General features: G+C 41.3%; 1 long non-coding RNA gene across 1 annotated transcript; it reads right to left on the bottom strand.

Moving 5' to 3' along the window:
• Positions 1-435: 435 nt before the first annotated feature.
• On the bottom strand, positions 436-13,475 carry LOC125467291 (uncharacterized). Its single transcript, XR_007250602.2, has 3 exons — positions 13,412-13,475; positions 8,352-8,422; positions 436-780 (listed from the first exon to the last, which is right to left on the bottom strand). It is a non-coding gene; the product is annotated as an uncharacterized LOC125467291 (long non-coding RNA).
• Position 13,476: the final 1 nt, after the last annotated feature.

The following is a 13,476-nucleotide window of genomic DNA, read 5'->3' as shown; positions in this document are numbered from 1 at the left end:
TCTTGTTTAGTCACTTGCTTACGTCTGGAGGTTGTAGTTGGTATGTCAACAATCCCATGTAAACTACCTGGGAAATTATACAAAGAAACTGCAATCAGGACCCACAAACAATTTTGTGATCTACTTCCACCGGCTGAAGTCTGAAGAAAATTACATGCAAAGAACATTTTTATAAAGGGCAGAGAATATGGTTTAAACTGCCCTTAAAGTGAGACTTTGCATTGGAGCCACCTTTTAAAAAGACAGGCAAACAGGAGGAGCCTGCAAGAGATTGGCTTGGCAGTAGAATGGAAAAATGAACCAAAGCAGTTAATTTGCAATTGCTGAAAAATGAATTATGCAATCTAGCGGCATTAATCTGGTTATAGAGAGCATTTTGTTATAAAGAAGTTCATAAATCAGAGGAGCAGCAGGTTTATTTATTTCCCCCAAGGACTTTGCACAAATGTAGCCAATCACTGAAGAGTGAAAGCTAAACACATTCATAAAGCAGAGACAGGCATCAGCTGGTCAGCCTGGCTCCAATTTTCTACAGGAAGGTGAAGTAAAATCTTGTCAGCCCACTACGCAACCTCTTAATCTCACTGTTTATTCCAGGCTTCATTAAAATCAATCTCTATTGGTTGGGCTGTCACTCAGGCCACGCTCAGTGTACTGTTGTCTACTTTCCCCTGAGAGCATCCTTCACTCTGATAAATGGTCTGTTACTTGCACTTCGGCTGAGAGGAGAATGGTCTTGCATCTGAGGAGATGGAAGAAGACAGCTTTCCTCAAAAGTCCCTGAGCAGAATACAATAACAGTTTGTGAAAAAGACCTGTCAGGCAGAAAACAAGTTTGGTAGCAAAAGGAAAGTGAAATAATTGAGTCCTGTACAGTACTGCAGGACTAACAGCACAGTGAAGCAGAACGAGAAGCAGAATGGTAAGTTCACTGGCCGAGTGCCAATTTTGGTCTCATTAGCACAGGCCAATAAAAACTAAAAGGTTTGCTTCTACATTTAACTAATAAACTACCTAAAACTATAAAATAGCAGTTTTACTTCCCTGGGAGTAGTACATTACTAGTTAGAACGAGAACTTCATTCTATTTTAGGAATTGTCCTTTTCAATACTTTGTTCACAAACAAAAATGCATCTTTTCCTGCATAGTATGAATCTGGACTGTGCACAGCTGCTTTTTTCTCATTTCACTATATATGTATCAAGAAGACTAGAATTTTAAAGAATGCCAGGGAATGACTCAAATGCTTATTTGAAATAGATGTCAGAGAGAACTTTGTTACTTGAAGAATAAAAGAGTTTGGCATAGGTCTTCAACCTGAAACATTAACTCCATTTCTCTTCTCGCAATTGCTGTCAGACCTGCAGAGTATTCCCATCATTTTCTGCTTCTATTTCAAACTTCCAGCATTCACAGAATTTTGCTTTTGTGTCTGTCTTGTCTAAAATTGTGTTTTCTGTCACTTACACAAGTACTTTCGCAAAAGTACTGCATAAATTTATTCACATAATTATGTTTGTCACTAATAAAAATCAGCTTTATTATCTTTCTTGAAAGAGCTTGGATTTGTTTCAATGCAGTCAAATTTCTGCATTCAATGACTCCTCCAAGACAACTGCTGATATCCTCTTGAATCAGTTCTTATCTTTAGGAAGATACACAGAGTATCACAAGATGTGTCATCTTAAATATCTGAAAGTTTCAGTGCTGGTTGACTTTCAAACCATTAGCCACAGTTATGATGATTTCTGTCATTATTCTGACAGGCTGTTGACGATACATGTTATAGCGAGAATGTATTACTTTTCAGGACGAAAACATGCACAGGGGTCATCTTTATCTGCTCTGAGCAGAGCTTCCTTTGAGTGAATATGGAGTGCTAGTCACATTAAAAGCATAGAGTTACAAGATAACTTGCTAGAGCAGATTTAGGGAATGGGGAGTTAGTAAAATACCATCAGTTTACAAAGTAGAAAATTTATGGAGAACACTTTGCCTTTAATTAATTTAAATAAGAGCCTCCAAATCCTGTAGGTCTTGAATACAGTAATATTCTTTTGGCTGCTTTTAGTGATTGTAATTCCTTCCTGAATATTGTGGATTGTTCCATTGTTAGAGCAGTACAAAATTTCGTATAGTATTTAAGGATCAGTTCAATTTTAATAATGGGATGTTTTTGGTACAATACCTAGCAGCATTTCATATGTTTTCTTTGTTTGAAGGACAATGTAAAGCTTAGCATTCTCTAATTGTTTAGTATCCTACCACTATCTCATTTTTTTCTCACTTGAGTACCGTGATAATCATTCAAAACCCACCATCAGCCCAACCCAAAAGGCTTTTTTTTAAAAAGAACTTGCCTTTCTGCTTCATTGTACTGTTTGGATCCATATGTTGATACATACAGTACAAACAAGATATAAGATTGATTACAGTTTTTCAAAATGTGAATATATAAATAAGAAAAACATCAAAAACTATATAGAATAAAGATGAGACATTTTCTTTCAAACTTTCCTCCAATTGATATGGCTGCTGCCTGTAACTCTGAAAGAGCTGAATGTAGTCTTCTAAACTGTACAAAATGGTAAACCATTTTTAAAAGGAAAAGAGCTCTCATCTCATAATCAAAATTTATCATGTAGCACGGTTAATTTGTTGACTTTAACTTTCTGTAGTGATATTTTACAAGTATCGGCTTTGCTTTCTTTAAACACACCAGTTTAATACATAAAATATCTACATGGAATTAAATAAAGCTTGGAAGGCAATGGCATAGTGGTAATGCCATTGGAGCAGGATTCCAGAACTCAGGGCAAATGCCCTGGTGACATGGGTGCCAGTCCCACAGTGGTAGATAGTGAAATTTCAATTCAATAAACATTTGGACTATAATGCTAGCCCAATGGCGATGACGTAAAACACATCTGGTTCACTAAGATCCTTTAGGGAAGAAAATCTTCAGTCCTTACCTGATTTGGCCTACATGTGACACCACATCCACAGCAATGTTGTTGACTCAGTCCTCTGGTCAGTGAGGGATTGTGTTAATGCTAGACTATCCAGTGGTGTTCACATGCCATGAATGTATATAAAAAGGCCAAGATGCCTGGCATAAATGCCATGGACTCAATGACCTTTCTCTATACTGTAACCATTCATCATCGTGAATAAGAATTCATACAAATTTCAAAACTCGGTTTTGAATTGATTCAAGATCATTTCCGAGAAAATTGCATTGGCATAGATGTTGTGGGTAATACTTACTGTAAGTCATCAATGTTCATCATTATAAAATCGTGAGTTGATTATAACTTCCGGTAGTAGCACATGCACAGCAAAACACAGAAGTCTGGAAGTCGCTCTACAATTTATCCTGGCAATCGACAAACTTTGCTACACTGATATACTGGACATTAAAATACATGTAGGGTATGAGGTTGCTGTACATACCCACTGGTTATTCATTAAACATGTCAGAAAAAATTAGGGCATGTCTTCTCTGGTGTGATTGAATACTTAATGGTGTTTTAATAGAACATAGAATAGAAAAGCACAGGAACAGGCCTTTCAACCCACCCTGTCTGTGCTGAGTATGATGCCATTCTAAACTAATCTCATCTACCCCGCACGTGGTCGGTACTTCCTGTCTGTTCATGTAAGTTTTAAGTACTGAAAATAACTCGTCAACAAAAACAAACTTAACCTGAAAAAATGAGACTTCACGTAATTTTAAAATTATGTTTGGAGATCTCAAGAAATTAATTAATCTATTTATCTCTTAATTGTCCTCATTTTCTCCTCTCTTTGTTTTACTTTCTGTGCATCATCTTATATTGAATTAAATTTTCTAATTTGAACTCACTGAGCCAGACTTTAAACTCGAAAGAGTTCTTCAATCTGATTGATTGAGACACGTTGTTACATATTTCAGATCCCTGTAGAGGGCACAGTGTTCCACTGGAAACCCTATGACGTTGTCACTCAAAAGTGCATGAAACATTTCCTGTTGACTGTTGGCATAAGGAAGGTCTCCAAAAGGATTTCCATTTAAATCTTTCTTCTTGTTCATCATCGTTAATTTCATTTTCCCTCCTAGTGTTTGATCACATTGTTTACCTATCCTTTCTCTCTCTGGGCTCCGTCTCCATGTACACTACTCACTCCCCATCTCCATCCCATTATTCACCTGAATAACACGTTTTACCAGCTATTTTAAGTTCCGATGAAGGGTCACTGATCTTGAAGTGTTAACTGTTTCTCTCTATGGATGCTGCAAGACCTGCTGTGTTTCTCCAGCATTCTCTATTTTTGTTTGAGCACCATGTGTTTACCCTGATTGTAAAATCCATGTTTTTGAATTTATTTGACCCATTCTTCACAAAATGATAAAACTATATATTTATACATTCAGCTAACAATGACAAGTTGTGAAGACAAAGTTCTCCAGTGAATTAATGACAATCTAAAGCCTAGCGGGGTCAAGAAGGTGCCTGACATGCACTTATTATCTTCCCACATGATTCAGTTTAGGGAACAGTGGTGATTGAAAGGCTCTATCTATACTGCAGCCCAACATCTCATATTACTTCATTTTAGAGTGTGCTTTGCTGTTATGCGGCAGGGGAATAGGTTATTATATTTGTGATGCAACTGTGATCTTATACAGTATAGTTTCAAGGGACCAAATGATGTCTTGATGTCTGAAACTCTTTAGGTTTATTTGAAGTTTTCATGTACAGTTGACCTTGTATTTCAAAAAGTATTATAGAAAAATTATGGCAAAATATTATTAGGTTAAAACAATTCATTTGGCAATCTAGCCTAATATTGCGACCTAATTTTTTAATAGTATTAGGTTGCGAATCTTGAAGCACTGTACAAAATGTTTAATGGGACACGAACACAAGCCACTGTCCATTTCACAAGTTTCAATTCAGCACAATAGGCATATACTAATAAGATTAATTGACTTTAATTTGTTGAGTGTTGTTTTGTGATAATAATGCTCCTTTAAGCATCAATTAGTTTAAATCAAAGGAACAATGTAGTGTGATCATTCATTTGTGCGAAACATTAAGACATATTAGCATAACTGTGCCCCTTGGGACTTGATATAACAGAAGTGAAAAATTGCCATTATTAATGATAAAAAAGCAAAGTTTATTGTAATAACCCAACTTATTCTGCAAGCTTCATTGTACATTGGCATGTGTCACAATCTAGAAAGCAATGTGACGAACAGTAATTGCTTTTTAGCAGTAGATGCTCTCTACATTATGGGCAGATATTTAAACATTACAGAAAAACAGATCTATCCACAGAGCTTAGACCCTTCATCAGAGGTGATGAAGGGTCTAGGCCCGAAACGTCAGCTTTTGTGCTCCTGAGATGCTGCTGGGCCTGCTGTGTTCATCCAGCCTCACATTTTATTATCTTGGATTCTCCAGCATCTGCAGTTCCCATTATCACTATCCACAGAGCTTATCATTTTGTACATACTTAAATCAATATTATGTTACAGAGTAAGTTTCTTGGAGACTTAAAGTAAATCCTTCTCAGATTATTATTGGAGGTAATTATATACTTCAACAGAACATATTTGCAGGTCCCAAAAGATGTAATAATATAGAACATTAAGTAAATATTATCGAATTATTAGCTGTTATATATGCATTAATGATAAATCATTTTCAGAATCCTTAATATGTCAACTGAGTTTGAAAGTAGCAGTCTGGATTGGCTTTTTAAAGAAATATCTTCTACTCTTGTTATTTAAATTTAATTTCTCCTCCTTCTTTCTCCATGTACTATGCACTATTCTCCATCTGTGATGACAAGCAATAAACCAGCTCTCAAACCTTGGATTGTGCCACGCTCTGGCTATTTAGAAGTTGGTTAAAAGTGATTCATTTGCAAGTTTGTCCTTCACAAAGAACAAAGAAAATTAAAGCACAGGAACAGGCCCTTCGGCCCTCCAAGCCTGCGCCGATCAAGATCCTCTGTCTAACCTGTCATCTATTTTCTAATGATCTGTGTCCATTTGCTCCCTGCCCATCCATGTACCTGTCCAGATATATCTTAAAAGACGCTAATGTGTCTGCGTCTACCACCTCCGCTGGCAAAGCGTTCCAGGCACCCACCACCCTCTGCGTAAAGAACTTTCCACGCATATCTCCCTTAAACTTTCCTCCTCTCACTTTGAACTCATGACCCCTAGTAACTGATTCCACCACTCTGGGAAAAAGCTTCTTGCTATCCACCCTGTCTATACCCTTCATGATTTTGTAGACCTCAATCTCTGTCTTTTTAATGAAAATAATCCTAATCTACTCAACCTCTCTTCATAGCTAGCACCCTCCATACCAGGCAACAACCTAGTATCAGAGATAATGGGAACTGCAGATGCTGGAGAATTCCAAGATAATAAAATGTGAGGCTGGATGAACACAGCAAGCCAAGCAGCATCTCAGGAGCACAAAAGCTGACGTTTCGGGCCTAGACCCTTCATGAGAGAGGGGGATGGGGAGAGGGAACTGGAATAAATAGGGAGAGAGGGGGAGGCGGACCGAAGATGGAGAGTAAAGAAGATAGGTGGAGAGAGTATAGGTGGGGAGGTAGGGAGGGGATAGGTCAGTCCAGGGAAGACGGACAGGTCAAGAAGGTGGGATGAGGTTAGTAGGTAGATGGGGGTGCGGCTTGGGGTGGGGGGAAGGGATGGGTGAGAGGAAGAACAGGTTAGGGAGGCAGAGACAGGTTGGACTGGTTTTGGGATGCAGTGGGTGGGGGGTAAGAGCTGGGCTGGTTGTGTGGTGCAGTGGGGGGAGGGGACGAACTGGGCTGGTTTAGGGATGCAGTTGGGGAAGGGGAGATTTTGAAACTGGTGAAGTCCACATTGATACCATTAGGCTGCAGGGTTCCCAGGCGGAATATGAGTTGCTGTTCCTGCAACCTTCGGGTGGCATCATTGTGGCATTGCAGGAGGCCCATGATGGACATGTCATCTAAAGAATGGGAGGGGGAGTGGAAATGGTTTGCGACTGGGAGGTGCAGTTGTTTGTTGCGAACTGAGCGGAGGTGTTCTGCAAAACGGTCTCCAAGCCTCCGCTTGGTTTCCCCAATGTAGAGGAAGCCACACCGGGTACAGTGGATGCAGTATACCACATTGGCAGATGTGCAAGTGAACCTCTGCTTAATGGTTCATTAAGCAGAGGTTCACCTGCACATCTGCCAATGTGGTATACTGCATCCACTGTACCCGGTGTGGCTTCCTCTACACTGAGGAAACCAAGCGGAGGCTTGGAGACCGCTTTGCAGAACACCTCCCCTCAGTTCGCAACAAACAACTGCACCTCCCAGTCGCAAACCATTTCCACACCCCCTCCCATTCTTTAGATGACATGTCCATCATGGGCTTCCTGCAGTGCATCAATGATGCCACCCGAAGGTTGCAGGAACAGCAACTCATATTCCGCCTGGGAACCCTGCAGCCTAATGGTATCAATGTGGACTTCACCAGTTTCAAAATGTCCCTTTCCCCAACTGCATCCCTAAACCAGCCCAGTTCGTCCCCTCCCCCCACTGCACCACACAACCAGCCCAGCTCTTCCCCCCCACCCACTGCATCCCAAAACCAGTCCAACCTGTCTCTGCCTCCCTAACCTGTTCTTCCTCTCACCCAAAGCCGCACCCCCATCTACCTACTAACCTCATCCCACCTCCTTGTCCTGTCCGTCTTCCCTGGACTGACCTATCCCCTCCCTACCTCCCCACCTATACTCTCTCCACCTATCTTCTTTACTCTCCATCTTCGGTCCGCCTCCCCCCTCTCCCTATTTATTCCAGTTCCCTCTCCCCATCCCCCTCTCTCATGAAGGGTCTAGGCCCGAAACGTCAGCTTTTGTGCTCCTGAGATGCTGCTTGGCCTGCTGTGTTCATCCAGCCTCACATTTTATTATCCTGGTGAACCTCCTGTGCACCCTTTCCAAAGCGTCCACATCCTTTTAGTAATGTGGTGACCAGAACTGTACACAGTACTCTAAGTGTGGCCGAACCAAAGTCTTATACAACTGTAACATGACCTGTCAACTCTTGTATTCAATACCCCCTCCGATGAAGGAAAGCATGCCATATGCCTTCTTGACCACCCTATTGACCTGTGTTGCCACCTTCAGGGAACAATGAGCCTGAACACCCAGATCTCTCTGTTCATCAATTTTCCCTAGGACTTTTCCATTTACTGTATTGTTCGCCCTTGAATTAGATCTTCCAAAATGCATCACCTTGCATTTGCTCGGATTGAACTCCAAAATGCATCACCTCTCCCTTCCACCTTTTCCTCAGTATTTACCTTGACTGCTTAGACGTTCAGCAATTTGGCATGACATGAATTGATCTCCTGCACTCTGCATTGTTGTCTAGCTGGAAGATAAAATTCAAACAGGTGATGTACAACTCTTCACAAATTCAGAATCTAAAGTAAATGTCAGAGCACACAATGCAGGACATCACCCAAAATTAAGAGAAGTACAGTAATTAGATGTTGGCAAACTTAGAAGCAAGTATTTAGAAGCAACGAGATAATAGGAAGCAGGATAGCTGAAGGAAATAAATAGCATCATAGTTCAATTTCTTGGGAATGACTTAAAGTCCTGAATCATCACAACACAGAAGGAGGTCATTCATACCATTGTGTTGGCAGCAGCTCTCCAGAAGAGCAATTTACCCAGTGCCACTCCCTGTCTTTCCCCTCCTAGCACAGCACATTTTCCTTTTAGGATTATAGTGCAACTCCCTCCTGAACATCTCAAACGAATTCCCTCCTGAATGTCTTCTCATTCTCACACAGTACATACATTCCGGACCCTAACCAGTCATCATTTGAAAGGCTCTTCCTGGTATTTCCAGCACTTTATTTTACCATTGGCCTTAAAACTGTACCTGCTTATTCTCGACCCTTCCACAAATGAGACACTGTCATTAGTTTTCATTTCAGCAGAAAGGAGGAGAGTGTGTAGGATAATCAAAGAGAAAAGAAAGAAATGTTCAGAGGTGTTGATAAAATAAAGAAAGACCAAAAAGAACATGATAGACACTAGCAGTTGGAGCTCAGAGGAGGATTGATTATCAGATGTCAAACCTTTTCTTATATCCAAGAGGGTTGCTAAAGATGAAGATGTGAAGCATTCTTAAAGTTTTGGGTAGACCCATGCTTCATTCATCATAGCATCCCTAGTGTGGAAACAGACCCTTCAGCCCAACAAGTCCACAAAATATCCTCAGAGCATCCCATCCAGACCCATCCCCCTATAACCCACCTAATCTACACATTCATGAACACCACAGGCAATTTGAGAGTGTGCAAATAGCTCACAGACCGTCGTCTGAGGACACTTGTAATCAAGACTCATACATGAAATAATGATCACTTACACATAGGCTCACAGGGTTCCTGGTGCCCACTGTAAGAAATCAGTGTTATAATTGGAGAATAATGTTCAGGAGTAAACAGCAGCAGGGAGACAGAAGGTTTCATAAAGGAGCCTCCGAAATGTCCACCTTCGTCTTCAACCGAGGATTCCCCAGCTCCATTGTTGACAGGGCCCTCAACCAGGTCCAACCCATCTCCCGCACTTGCCCTCACCCCTTCTCTTCCCTCCCGCAATAGCGATAGGGTTAGCCTTATCCTCACCTACCATGCCACCACATCCACATCCAGAAGATCATCAGATGCCATTTCCGCCACCTCCAGCAAGGTGCCACCACCAGACACATATTCCCCTCCCCTCCCTTGGCCATATTCCGCAGGGACCGTTCCCTCTGGGCCACCCTGGTCCACACTTCCTTCAACCCCAACACCCAATCCCCACAGCCCTATGGCACCTTCCCCTGTAACCGGCAAAGGTACAACGCCTGGCCATTTACTTCCTCCCTCCCCAGTATCCAAGGACCCAAACATACTTTCCAGGTGAAGCAACACTTCACCTGCACTTCCCAGAATCTGGTCTACTGCATTCACTGCTCATACTGTGGTCTCCTCTACACTGGGGAAACAAAGAGTAGATTTGGCGACCACTTCACAGAACAGCCAAGCTTTGCTCACAAAAAAGACTCTGAACTACCTGTCACCTGCCACTTCAATGCAGCACCCTGCTCCTTGGCCAACATCTCTGTCTCTGACTTGCTGCAGTGTTCCAGTGAAACCCAGTGCAAGCTGGAGGAACAACACCTCATTTTCCTCTTGGGGATCCTACAGCCCTCTGGACTCCATATTGAGTTCAGTAATTTTAGGGCCTAAACTCTCCCAAGTACCAGGCCCCCACCCCACATGCCAGGCCTTGGTACCATACAGCCTGCCATTACACACCCCCTGTTGTTAGTCACTTACAGTCCCCATTAACAACTATTCACCCTCCCAGCCTGATTGTTAGCAACTTCTTTGTCTGTCCATCTGTCTTTCTCTCTCTTTGGATTCTATCCTATCATTTACTCCCTACCCTACCCACCTCCCTATTTTCTGCATATAAACTGACGTTTTCCCAGCCACCATCAATTCTGAGGAAGGGTCACTGGACCCGAAATTTAACTATGATATTCAGGTGTTGTGTGGTGACATCATTCACAATAGGCAACAGGTTGAGAGAAATTCTGAGGCAACTCCATATGACACTTTCATCATTCAAAGTTTTGGAGCTCGTGCTTCTAAATTGGCCCGGAAATGCTGGAACATCCTGTGTGGCAGTGTTTAATTGACAGTGGCAGCATTTCGTGTATCTGCTCTTGGCAGGCCAACGTGATATGTGGGAGAATGGATGAGTGAACTTCCCACTGTGCACCTCTCAAGCCTTGAATGGCAGCTCCCTTGAAAAGCTGACACATCAGAATAAACATTTCCCTCCATAGCTGTCCTGAATCAACATAAATTCTGTACTCTCACTCACAAGGTGGGCATTAGTGTGAAAAATGTGTGCAGGGCAGGCCGCAGCACAAACTGCACACATTGCTTTTAGCCTCAGCATGCCCACATTCAAGGGCAAACCTTGGTTGTAGTCATCAATGTCATGGTTCAAGCATCCATGACATCTGCAGTCAAAGAGTCAGTTGCTTGTCAGAGATGAACAATGCTTAGTTATTACAGATTCTTTCAGCTTTGGGATGTAAAAAGAGGCTGTTCACCTCTCAGATGGTTGCAACTTAATCAGGATCGATAGTGACAAAAATACTCGAGCGAACATTTTAAGAATGCAAAGCACATATATATTTACAAAAGCAAATGAACTTTTATAATGATTTGTTACCTGTACCACCTATGTGCCCTTTAAAATTTTTTCTTTCTTTCCTTCCCACTCAGTCTTAGTGGAGTCCCATCGTCCACAGCTAGTGTGGAGGGAGCCTGCTGGTTCGGAGAATGTAGATGGTCATCCCTGGGGGCACTTGGGCCTAGATCTCCTGAGGGTGTTTTACCCACATGCAGGATCACTTACACTTGGAGTTTCACAGGTTTTGCCATCTCAGTCAGGAGGAAATGGATTTGTATTACTGATTGAGAAATTCCAGTATTTATTAGCACTCAGTGTATAAAAACTGAATCAACTAGTTGAAATTAGTTAATTTTATTACATATGAAGTATTGAGCCAATAATGTTACAGCTCAAAACAACGTGAAACCTTTTATGCCAGCAAGTTTTATGCCAGCAAGCAAGACACTGGAGTGTCCTGAAATAAAGCTTCAGGGGATCCTTTGTTGGCTCTTCCTCCCTAAACGCATCTTGCTGACACTACTCTGTCACCTTGAGGGCAAGGGATGCCTGGAATGAGTTTGAGATTTACGAACTGCCTCTGCTAGACCTGCCTGTTGTTCCTGTGTATATTTTGACCAAGCCATTAATGGCCTTTCTGGGCCATTTCTTTGTGGATAACCATATGGACCAAGGTGTGAACAGCAGTTCCTGGCTTGCAGCATCTAATGTGGTGTGCAGCTGGGGTTTAAAACATGGTACCAGCAGTTGCAACATCCCAGCAGTAGCAAAAACTTCTAACCCTCATACTGCACAATTTCACAAGATGGACACAAACATGGGATCAACATGCATAACTAATGAGATGGGATTGGATGTGATAAATCCCACTTGAGAAAACGATTTGCCAAAAATCCAGGGAAAATACAGCACAGAAAGTTAAGAGTTGTAAATCTTTGATACAACAGAGAAAATCTTGAAAGTAGTTTTAGAAATGGAAGAAAATATACTAAAGTCAGAGGACAAATTATTGTTAAGAATGTTAATAGATGAAATAAAATTAACGTCCAAGTCAGCAGGGTAGTTGTTTGTTCAACTGGTATCAATGAACAAACTACCTTTTAAGAACTGAAAGCAAAAGATTTGTATTACTGATTGAGAAATTCCAGTATTTATTAGCACTCAGTGTATAAAAACTGAATCAACTAGTTGAAATTAGTTAATTTTATTACATATGAAGTATTGAGCCAATAATGTTACAGCTCAAAGCAACGTGAAACCTTTTATGCCAGCAAGTTTTAATGGAGTATTATGATGGATAAAAAAAGAGTAAAACATTTGCTCTGTCTTATGGAATATTTATAAAATCAAATGAGATTAATGTCGAAATGCAGAAAGCAAAGGAAGAAAGGGAGAAGCTTGATTGGCTCCATATCCACAAACATCCAGTCCTTTTACTACTGACATTCAGTAGCAGCAGTGTGCTATATTTTCAAAATGCGCTGCAGATATTCACCGTAGATTCTTGGACAGCATGTTCCAAAACCATGGCTACTTCCATCTCAAAAGTACAAGGGCAGAAGATGCTTGGGAACACCACCACCTCCAATTTCTCTCCAAATCACTCACTACCTTGGTTTGGAAATATATTGCCATTCCCTCACTGTTGCTGGGTGGAAATCATGAAATCCCCTCCCTAAGGGCAATGTAAGTTAACCTACAGGATGTGCATGCAGCAATCTAATAAGGCAGCTCTTCACTGTGTTCTCCAGGGCAGTTACAGGCTGGTAATAAATGCCAGCCAGCCAAAAATGCCCACGTCCCAATGAGTGAATAGAACAAAACATGATTTGTTTTCCTCTTCAGTTGGTAGGCTTTTACTTTTCTGATGAAGGGTCTAGGCCCGAAACGTCAGCTTTTGTGCTCCTAAGATGCAGCTTGGCCTGCTGTGTTCATCCAGCTCCACGCTTTGTTATTTTTAGTCGTTATTTAAACCTAGCTTCAAAATAAAATTTGTGAACGTGACACGTGTATTTGAATCGACGACGCAAGTTATCCTCTTGAACTGTATAGGAATGTGTGATTTGACAGAAAATGATCTATTTATAAATGCAATATCATTTTCCTTTAAATTGTTTCAACTTGTGCCACTGAACTAACTATCGAGACTCACCAAGAACGTTGCGAAGGAACGCCAACACTGTAGAAATGTGTCTCAGCCAATCGGAGCGGCTGTTA

Source organism: Stegostoma tigrinum, chromosome 33 (assembly GCF_030684315.1).
Source record: "Stegostoma tigrinum isolate sSteTig4 chromosome 33, sSteTig4.hap1, whole genome shotgun sequence".
Lineage (NCBI taxonomy): Eukaryota > Metazoa > Chordata > Chondrichthyes > Orectolobiformes > Stegostomatidae > Stegostoma > Stegostoma tigrinum.
The sequence above is the reverse complement of the archived record's forward strand: the minus strand, read 5'-3'. Positions and strand labels throughout refer to the sequence as shown.